The sequence below is a fragment of the Crinia signifera genome, chromosome 3 (genome assembly GCF_055691185.1).
Source record: "Crinia signifera chromosome 3, ASM5569118v1, whole genome shotgun sequence".
Lineage (NCBI taxonomy): Eukaryota > Metazoa > Chordata > Amphibia > Anura > Myobatrachidae > Crinia > Crinia signifera.
In genome coordinates, this window is record NC_139219.1 from 203,319,332 (window position 1) to 203,330,440 (window position 11,109).

The following is an 11,109-nucleotide window of genomic DNA, read 5'->3' on the forward strand; positions in this document are numbered from 1 at the left end:
CCGCCACACTGCTCCCCCTGATCACTGGCGCCCCCCTGCCCCCTGCTCCTCACCACCCGCTGCAGCTCCCCGTTACACGTGGTAAATCGCAAGCGATTTATCACATGTAAAATTTGGCTAAACAAGTGACAAATTGTATGTGAGCCTCCCGGGGAGCTGCCGGGCGGCTCACAGGAGAATTGGGTCCGACTTGTCCTAAGGACAAGTCGGCCTAACGTATGGGGGCCTTTACTGACTTTTTTCAAACACAGCCTGTAATATGGCAGTTAGCAGGTCATTGGCTGGACGTTTATCTCCCCTTATCACCCTTGGATTTATCTCTTGTTAAAGCTTAATACATCTGCCCCATTGTTCCTTAAGCTTAAGCTAGAGATGTCCATACCAGTTTACAGCTACCACCAGTTCAACTATTATTCACTTGTCTCTTCCTGCTCCAATCCTGTCTTTGGGCCTTATTCTAGTTCACTCTTTCCGACAAAATCCTTCTTAGATGGACAAAACCATGTGCACTGCAGGGGGGCAGATGTAAAATGTGCAGAGAGAATTAGATTTGGGTGAGTTATTTTGTTTGTGCGCAGGGTAAATACTGGCTGCTTTATTTTTACACTGCAATATAGATCTCACTTTGAAGTAAAACCCCCACCAAAACCTAACTTTCTCTGCACAAGTAACATCTGCCCCACCTTCAATGCACATGGTTTTGTCCATCTAAGAAGGGTTTTTGTCAGAAAGAGTGAACTAGAATAAGGCCCTTTGTGTCCTGGACATATGAGACCAGAGTTTCTGACATCAGTGGGTCCAAATCTAGATGCTGGGTTACCAGATGTCCTCTGGTCATTTACATTAGTCGACAGCAGCTGTTGTTGTTGTTGTTTTTCCCTCTCTCACATCGGTGGTATCAGTGGCAGTCCTAGTGTCCAGGCACAAGGGTTCATTGCTTAAGAAGCTGGAAGGAGACTGCATAGGGCATGAATCGGATTTAGAGATAAGTCACAGCGAGTTAGGCAAGGAGCTGTCCGGGTATCATGCTGTTAGACTAGCTCCCTAGGAGAACATAATGGCAGCTAGACAGTGACTTGTATAGTGTTCACATGAGGGCATTTAGAACTCTACCCCATGGGACACTACACACTCAAGACAATTGGCATTAGCATAAGGTCCATCCCTTGTTCTGCAAGTAAATGAGCTTGATGTGATTTGTGAGGGAGGGGATGGGAAGGGAGGGGGAGAATTCACGGTCATCTGATATGGTATGTTCAATAACGTTACTGGGATTTCTGTCATGATAAAAAAATAAACTTTCTATGAAGTCCAACAACCGACTGATGACCGATCGTGAGAATACTTAAAACCTAATGATAACCTAAAACCTGCCTAGGAAAATGACCTACACAATAATGAAAACCGCTTCTCAACTGGTGCCTAACTGACTTTCATATATATTATTATATTTTTTCTTATTATTATTATTAATGTGAAAGTCTATGAAATTGAACACTGCAACCCCAGTAGATAGTGTTTAATTGGAAGCATTTTTAAAATTTTACAAATATTACACAGGGTAAAAAGGCAATGAAAAAAAATATACAAAAAAGTTGTCACAATTAAGTTGTCCACAGTACACAAAATGCCATAGATATTAGTAGAGACAAGGAAATGAAAAACAAAATTAAAGTTTTAACAACTGTAACAGCATGCAAAAGGCTTTAAGTTTATGTTTACTTATATTGCTCTAGATCAGGGTTCCTCAAACCATTTTGCTCTGGGACTACATCAAACAATACTAACAACGACAGGACCTCAGCAAGTTATTACAGAAGGTCATCACATAACATGTGTAGTAAGCAGATAGCATATGCATGGCAGAATTGGGAGGAATCTAAAAGAACAGACAATTCAACAGATTTTTCAGACTCCTAAAATCAGTGACTGAGATTAGAAAAGTCATCAGCCTGATGGTCAGCAACATGGAGTCGCGACCCCATGCTTAGGTCGGGACCCACAGTTTGAGAGCCGCTGTACTATATAAATAGTGTTCCCGCTAGGCTGTTTTAGCGGGGCGCTGCGCCCTGCCCGATTTTTAAAGGGTAAAATGCGCCCTGCCCCTCTAGCAGCACCCCGCTAAAACAGCCTGGTGCCTGCCCGACTCCTTGCATGGGGAAGCCCAGCGCCACCTTAGACGGCAATGCCCGGCGCTTCCCCGGCATCAAGGCACCTTCCCCCGTGGTGACGGCATCTTCGGCGGGGCCAGGCCCGCCCCCTGTACTGAGGTTGGCGGCTGGGCCCGCCCTCTTCAGTGACCCGCCCACTTTAGTGACGTCTGCGGTCTGGGACCGCCCACAAGTGTGCCGTCGGTGGCTCCGGACCGCCCCCCTGGCAAAATTTCTAGAGTGAACACTAATAAATATCAACTTTAAAAAGGTGACCATACACAGGTCTGATTTGGGCCGATTTCACTGAACGCCGAAGGATCGCGCCAATATATTGGGTGAAATGTAATCGGTGACATGTAATCGGATCCAATGGACGGACGTTCCTGTGTGCATCAGGGTACCTTTAGTATTCCCTAAAATCATTACCATGATAAGAAACAAGACTTTTTATGACAAATGAATTTGCATACTACAAATAAGCACAGGTGTATTTCAATTTCATTGCAGTCCCAAGAATATATTAATACGCTGAAGTAGGTAATACTTTAGTCACTTTCTATGTTCATTAAACATATTTAATATTTTTTTTATACAAAATCTAATTTATTAATTGATTATTTTATATTGCACTTTAGTTTTAATTTCCCTTTTTAAAGACGTTATCAATACAGTGTTCTCCACAGAATTTTTTTTAGCCGGGTGGCATCAAGAAGTAGCAGGGTGGGGCCTTCACAATAATAGTTTATATTGATTTAAACTTGAGATTTGAATGCTAAGCAACTCCCAGATATTGCCATAACTCTTAAACAGCTCCCAGAGTATAATACACACAGAGAGACACTGAAAACATGTTCACTGCTGTTTAGTCAGGCGACTGTTCCCACCTGAACAGCGCACCCTGGCTTTTGTTCAGGGGGAGGATCTCAATCCTCCACTCTGACGCCACTGTGCATTGTGATAGGCCATGCACCCACCCATGACACTGTCCTTGCAGCCCCAGAGTCCATCCCCTGACTCCTGGCATTCTAACCAATTAGATTTGGTTACAAGTGGATACTGATTGCAGATGGAGCAGCTACCAGAAAGATCATGTGACCCTAACTTCAGCATAGCTCAGCACAGTCACATGATCTTACCATCAAGTGGTTCATCCAGAATCAGCATCCTCCTGAAACAATGTCTAATTGGTGAGAGAGTGCCATCGGCGTCCGCCTGCAACAAAGTCTACTTGGTGAGAGTGCTGGATGTCAAGGAACTCTGAGTCTTGCCGACTTCTCTGCAGCCCTTTGCGGGGGGAGAGCAGCTTGTTACAATAAATAGGGGGAGTGGAAGCTCTCAAATGTATGGCTTGCAAATGGGGTGGGCCATGGGCGGAGCTATTCAAATTACATTTTAGTGTGTACTGTAGCACTACATTTTTTAGTGTGGGGGGAGGAGGGGGACATCCTGAGGAACCCTATTAAAAAAATTTGAGGGAAGCAGCCAGCCGCAAGCTTACCATCTGATCTGGAGCGCTGCCCTCTGCTGCTCCCGATCCCGCCCCATGCTGCGCTGCCAATGTCGCTGCCAGGGCAATGGCAGTCCGGTCCAGCAGAACCCCCGGCCGGCTTTTAACAGGACAGCGGTGAGGTCGCAGTCAGCCCCTGCACTATGTGACTTGCGCATGCGCAGTCACTCATTTGTTTTTTCCCAAGCATGCTAAAAAGCGGGAGGATCCAACATATTTCCGTGAGACTGGGAAATAGCATCAAAATGCGGGAGGGTCGGCAACCCTGCATTGGTGGCAATGGGCATATAAATATATGAACATTGATGGACAGTGATGGTGGTAATGGATACATTGCTGGCCTGCGCAATAACTAAATATACATTAGTGGGCAGTGTTGGCGCTAATTTATGCATTGCTGGCAGCTGGGATCCTCCTACGCCATCGGACACACTGGGGGCAAGCCTATCACCTGGGAAAGCTGCGGGGCTGCCCCCAGCCTCTGTCTGAAGTGAAAGGGTGCTGTACACATACAGAATATAGCAGATGGCAGCAGAGACTGTATGTGCCCCCTGCCCAAACTCTGGATTGACCGCAGGAAGCTGCTGTCGGGAAGTATGCCCCCCTCCGCCTTGGTGTAAAAAAGTCCTTGGTTGGAGGACCCACGTTATCCATTTACACTGCTCCTGAACACTGGTCTTACCCGTGTTCAATGCAGAACATTTCCTTGTTTGAATTGCGACCCGGGTTATTTTTAAGAGGCCCATTTACACGGAGCCCCGACCTGGCAATAACCTGGGAAATGTTCTTGATGTAAAAGAGGTATTAGTCACATTTGGACCTGTTTCTTTGTATCAAACTAATGTATACTTTATGCTAGACCATAGAATTGAATCTTTGGTAATTTGTCAGTGAGTATAGCCCTCTTCAGAATGTTTCAATGTTGCCATGCAGTTCAAGTGAATATTTGTCTTTTCTTCATTTTGAGAGTGTTATGGTTATTACTACAGTGTTCTTCACAAGCTTAAATTGGGACTAAGTAAAAACCGGACCCGGATAAGACACCGGAACGCCGGGCCAGACATCAAACTCTGCATTCCGGAGCTTATAGTGTCTGGTCCGAGGGGTGTCCCATGCGGGGGGTGTCTTGTCCGGGGGGATGCCTGTGATTGCTCACACCAGGGACATGGGGAAGGGGAGATTACAGCCTCCCCGTGTGGTCTGGACCGTTCCAGTTTTTATTACACCCCCGGACCATGCGGTGAGGCTGTATTCTCCCCCCTCTCCTCTCCCAGGTGACAGGTGCAAGAGCAGCCTCATCAGATGGAGCACCCCCGGACAGGACACCCCCGGACCGGATACTACAAGCTCCGGAATGCAGAGTTTGATGTCCAGTCCGGCATTCCGGTGTCTTATCCGATTCCGGATTTTACCCATACCCGCTTAAATTTTTGGGAGGTGCACCCGGCAAGTATGTATCAATGTATATATGTGACCACTGGAAGAAAAATCCAGCCCATTTATAATGAAAGATTTTCAGCAAAGTCTTTCGCCTCCTGAAAATCTCTTGTTCTTTGGGGGAAATAGCTCAGTGTGTACACACTATTTTGTGATAGATATATCCATCACAGATTTTGGCAAAGTCTTTTGAAATGAAAATCTTCTAGTGTGTATGGGCCTTTAAGGTGTGACTAGCAACCCAATACAAGTTGGCAAGTGATTTATGGGATGCCCCCACTCTGTAAATTTGCATTCCAAATTCTGTCTAGAGGTGACTTTAGATATAGGCCAAGCAAGTTCATGTGCAGTAATTCTGAAGGAACTACTGTTGTCAGGTTGCAGTGCACACATAAGAATGCCAAGAGGAATCCAGCTGGAAAGCTGCTGAGGGACAGTAGAACTTCAAGTCCCCTTCAGTCACACATTATGAAAAAGTTTAAAGACACTTCTAGGAGAGAGGATTTAAGGAAGTGTTAATCATTCTAAACCATTTAACTATTTAAGTAGTCAGCACAGGTTGTGTGGAGTGTGTAATAAGTACTGTAGGAGTAGAATAGATAGGAGGGCTGACTTAGCAGTTGCAGTAGTTTAAAAAAATAAAAATAAATAATGAATAGCATCAATTCCAGGAACGTTATGTGTAGAGTCCCTACCAATCTCTAGTACACAGAGAACAGCACACTGCAGCAGAGATTAGCATCTAGTCATGTGCACAAGTCCTATTACTGTGCACACTGACACACACACACACACACAGGTAAATAACAGTGCATGGAGCGAGCAGCCCTGTGATCTAGGAAGCCCCAGCAGCTACAGTGTAGCACTATAGAGATACAATACACGCTGAAACAGAGGGACAGGAGCAACACACACCATGATGTGTACTAGTATACGGATGACCAGGCCCTCAGCAAGATAAGAACACGCATGTGCGTCCATCTATAACCATGGGGACATTGGCATACATGACACAGAACGAGACGTCGCCATGTGTATTCCACCATCATGCATGTACACAAAACACAAGGAGAAATAAGCTGATATCCATTCCTCAGCGCGGCTACACAGAACAGCCCCTTGTAACACGGAATAACATACAAGAGCAGCACACAGTGCTCCACACAACGTGACACCCAGCAGCAGCACTACACACACATACACACACACACCCAGAAGTTGGGAGGACGGGCAATCGCCTGACGAGGCCTGCGGTCATTGCAGCGATAGTGGCCGCAAACACAACTTCAACCGCCGATACTGAGCCCATACAGTGAGTGTGTGGGCTGGTGCCTCTTATTTATGTCCCCCCCGCCTGCAGGTCACTTACCGAGGTGGGGGCGGTCACGGGTGACGAGCAGCTCATGTCTACGGCCTGTTTCCTCGCGCGTTGCTAATCGCGAGCCAGTGCGCGTGCACACAGGCCTCTCTACCCAGCTCACGTGACTCGCTGGCTGCGCGTACAGCGGCTGCTGCTGCTGCACAGCCACAGACAGACTCGGCCCACGGTGCGCTGCGCGCGGCCGGGTGCCAGAGAGCGGAGCTACCGTGTGCGCGCAGCCGCTCTCTCTGCTTTTATATAAATCTTAATCTTTATTATGGAGGGAGCTGAAGTTCTTAGCTAAAGGGCTGTGTCTCCGCCCTGTAATACATAGGGCGCGAGCTATGTCGGCTCTGCAATACACAGCAGTAAAAAACTGTGACCCAGTGTAGTAACTCATGGTGTGCCATCGCTGGCTGCCTTCACGTGTCTAGCTTGCGCATGTGTACACATACCGTGCGCATGCATAGTCATCCTTTAATTAGCAGGGCAGCAAATTAGCAGCCCTGCGTCCAAGTCTGAATTGGGCCCTTGGCACCATATTCGGATTTACTAGACCTCATGGGGCCCTAGGCAAGATACCGGTTTGAGCCCTCCTCCCTCCAACAATCCATAGGGAAGCGGTCATCTATTAGAATGAACTTAGGTCTATAGTCATTAGGTCGACCCCACTAGGTCGACTGGCAGGAAGGTCGACCTGACTTAAGGTCGACATGGGCCAAGGTCGACATGACAGCGAAGCCGCGCGCGCTCCTGAAAAGGGGGCGTGGCCTCCAGAAAAGGGGGCGTGGCCTCACGGGATGACGCCGGCCACGCCCCCGTTTTCGCCGCTCGTCGTCGCTGAATAGACGCTGTGCGCATTGTCTATTCTCGGCAAGCTGGGGGGGCTCCCAACTGTCCCCCCCACCGCGGGACAATGGCGGCCCCGGGCGGGACGGTCCCTGAATATCGGGACTTTCCCGCGGTAATCGGGACAGTTGGGAGGTATGCTTAAGGTCGAATTTGCATAAAGGTCGACATGAGGAAGGTCGACTGGTCATAAGGTCGACATGGGTTTTTCACTGTTTTTTGAGCCGACATGTGCCGACAGGCGGTATTTCATGCCCTACCATCCACTAGGGCGTGGTGGGAGAATAAAATAGTGTGCCGAGCGCAGCGAGGCACCGTGCCTGAAGCATAGCGAAGCGAGGGTCCGATTCTCATTGCCAACTGTGTCCATGTCGACTGTGTCGACATTCGGATAAAAAAAAACAGTGAAAAACCCATGTCGACCTTATGACCAGTCGACCTTCCTCATGTCGACCTTTATGCAAATTCGACCTTAAGTCATGTCGACCTTGGCCCATGTCGACCTTAAGTCAGGTCGACCTTTCTGCCAGTCAACCCAGTGGGGTCGACCTAATGACTGTAGACCTAAGTTCATTCTGACAGATGTCCCGATTCCCAATCCATAGCACTATATTTTTGCTGCCGGCATCAATAGAATAGCTTTGTGTAAAAAGTCTACTAATAAATGCTGAGCTGCGTGAACATCAGCATTGTGCACAAGTCTAAATCAGACTCTAGGGGCCAAATGTAATAGGGTGAGAGTTTCAGAAAATGAGAGATTTTGGGACAGTTTTCCCATGTTTTTTAAAGCAGCAATCAATTACACTGCAAAACCAGGTTGATTTTGCCATGTAATTGATTGCTGTTTTAAAAAGCATGGGAAAACTCTCCCAAAATCTCTCACTTTCTGAAACTCTCACCCCATTACATTTGGCCCCTAGGTCTTTTTGAAAAGGCTTAATACTTGTGTCACGTTTAAAGTAAACTGACAACCCTCATACACTGCATTATATACTTTTGTGTGTCCACTTTTTTTTTTATTATATGAAAGAACATTATAGGGAATTTGGGAGTGTGGGCAGGTTCATGTGATGTCATGATGTCACGCGGCATACCCACTAACTACCCGTTTAGCCGGTATTATACCATTTTTTAACGGTCTGTACCTACTAAAACCCCCTGCACCGATTGTACCATTTTTTAGCCTCAGTACAACGATGACAGGCAGCCAGGGCCAGCTCTACCACTAGGCAGCTTTAGGCAGCTGCCTAGGGCGCCAGGATCTGGGTGGCGCCACCAAGTCTACAAATCAAAAAATCAAGGATGTCTATGAGGATCCTTTTTGTACTTAATGCAGGTGGCGGCTGTGGAACTTGTAGGACCTCACCTCTATACTTTCCCTTGAGTCATACTTCCTACATTGGGCGGTATTCAATGAGCCAGAATCGCCAAGTTTTATGGCGATTCTGTGTTTTTTTCATGTGTGCCGGCGATTTTATGAGCTGTATAAGCGAATCACCCTATTCAATGACCTATAATCGCCGTTGAGGACCGGTGAATGAAGCACCAATCGCCAAATGTAATTCTCTAAAAATCGCCGTTTTTAGTCTATAGGATTTTGCATGGGGAATCGACGGTAGTCGAGGGGAATCGCCAAAAGTGTATTCAATGTGAAGTTGGCGATTCCTTTTTCTTGTTACATATCGCCGTTCCTCACCGAGTGTCCCTCGTCATTTTTTTCTGGTGAACTTTGATAGGAACATGTCAAATAATTGGTTTTAAGTGTTCTATTTAACTGTGCAAGTGTAATGTATTATTATTTGCTGCCCTTGTGTGATGTGTCGTAGAAGTGCTATACAAATATATATTTAATTTTTTGAGGTATTTTTTTTTTCTCCCACAAAGCACTGTTCTTACCCATGGTGCACCTCACTTACCCATGATTCTCCTCCCCACCTCACTCCTTCGTTTGCCCTTTGTGCAGATTACCCCGATTTTGCCGTCTGCAGTATTGGAAGCGTTTATTCAGGGTAATTTGCATTTCTCTTGCATTTCACTGCATTTTTTTAAACACTGACGACATTACTGACGCTGTTTTGGGAAACGCAGGGTTGGCTGAGAATCGCCGTTAGGGCCGGCGATTCTCAGCCACGTTGAATAGGGTGACTCGGCGACTCCACACGAATCCCCATGCATGGCGATTGGCAGCAAAAAAACGGCGATTGGCTGGCGAATGAAAAAACTGAATCGCTGTGACAAACGATTCAGCTCATTGAATACCGCCCATTGCTGCCCCCTCCTCCTTGTACTCTGTTGTGGGTGGCAAAGGGGAGGGTGCAGAGGACCTCTAGGAAAAGCAGGGGACTTGGCCACCTTCCTGGGGGGGAGGTCACGGGGATTGGATGACCACATGATCTAAAAACAAATTGGGGCGGGGGGAGTTGGTTGACATTTTGCCTAGGGTGCTGAGAAGCTTTGCACCGGCCCTGCAGGCAGCTCCTTCATTTACATTGTTCCAAAGCATGCTGGTGAGGCAGTGGCCACATCATGCTCTGCATACCCAGTGCTGCAGACGTCGTCTTTGCAGCCCTCGAAGTTAGAGCTCAGCCGGGAAGGATGAGGATATGTGAGCTGTGATGGGGAGAACATTGTGGCAGAAGCGCTGATCCTGGCAGATGTGTGTGGTGTGTCCTGCATGAGGCAGGTGTCGGGAATCACAGTGTGCGTCCGCGGCCGCGTCTCTTACCTGTACACTGGTGCGAGTGGTGTTGTTCTCGGGTGTAGTCCATGGCTGGATGTCTCCTGCGGTCTCCATAGGGGGGTATAAAACACCCCGTACTGACACCCACCACCCCACCCCCTGGGGGAATAGCATGCACTGACTGCCGGGCATTGTCTTGGCAACCGAACTAAACAATACACCACGTGATATAGCATCCAAGGTCTGTGAAATAAATAACAAATAATGATAAAAAAATTTTATGTTCTAATAATCGAACCTGTAGATAAAGGGAAAATATATTTTTAAATACATATAGGGGGAAATTTACTAAGCAAAATACTTTAGGAATTGGCGTATTGGTATTTGGGCACGTATTCATATTTTTGTAAATTACTAATGTGAAATAACGTTAGTATTTTGTATTTTAGGACCGTAACAACCTGTCATATTCGTATTTTTACAAAAATACGAATGAATACACCAGCGAAAGAATACCCCTTGAATTTTACATTACTCCATGTCATTTTGAAATTAACTATCAAGTCGTATTTCAAAATATGAACTTATACAAGTCATATTCTAGTACAAGTTGTAAAAAAATACTCCCAAAAATAACACCTTAATTTGCAGGTGTATTTCACAAAATCAGACTTTTAACATGTTTATACTAGGCCAAAGGTTTTCCAAACTTTTTTGAATCACGCCCCCTAGAGTATCAAAATTTCTTTACGGGACCCCTAGGCCATAAGTTTCTTATTGAGAAATTAAAAGAAATTTATTACATTAAGTAAATTGTGTTTTAGATGTCATCCTTGAGTTCAATTATGTGGTGAAGGACAGGATTCACTTGTGTTTGTCCACATATGTTATAATTGGAAGTCATAAGCATTGGGTTTGCCTGTTACATTGGCCCTTATTCAGATCTGATCTCAGTACAAATTTGTTCTCAAAATGGGCAAAACCATTTGCACTGCAGGTGGGGCAGATGTAACATGTGCAGAGAGAGTTACATTTGGGTGGGGTGTGTTGAAACTGAAATCTAAATTGCATTGTAAAAATAATGCAGCCAGTATTTACCCTGTACAGAAACAAAATAACTCAC

General features: G+C 46.2%; 1 protein-coding gene across 4 annotated transcripts in view; it reads right to left on the reverse strand.

The window, feature by feature from the left end:
• The window catches only part of PHF3 (PHD finger protein 3), an 82,530-nt gene extending 75,933 nt beyond the window's left edge, over nucleotides 1–6,597 (reverse strand). For 2 of the 4 annotated variants that reach the window (XM_083177312.1, XM_083177309.1), the window contains exon 1: nucleotides 6,467–6,597. The gene's annotated coding sequence lies outside the window, so the exon portion shown is untranslated. Of the gene's footprint in view, nucleotides 1–382; nucleotides 510–6,308; nucleotides 6,367–6,466 lie in introns of those variants that run through there. The other 2 variants (XM_083177310.1, XM_083177311.1) reach the window with 2 other exon arrangements.
• Between the last annotated feature and the right edge of the window lie 4,512 nt (nucleotides 6,598–11,109).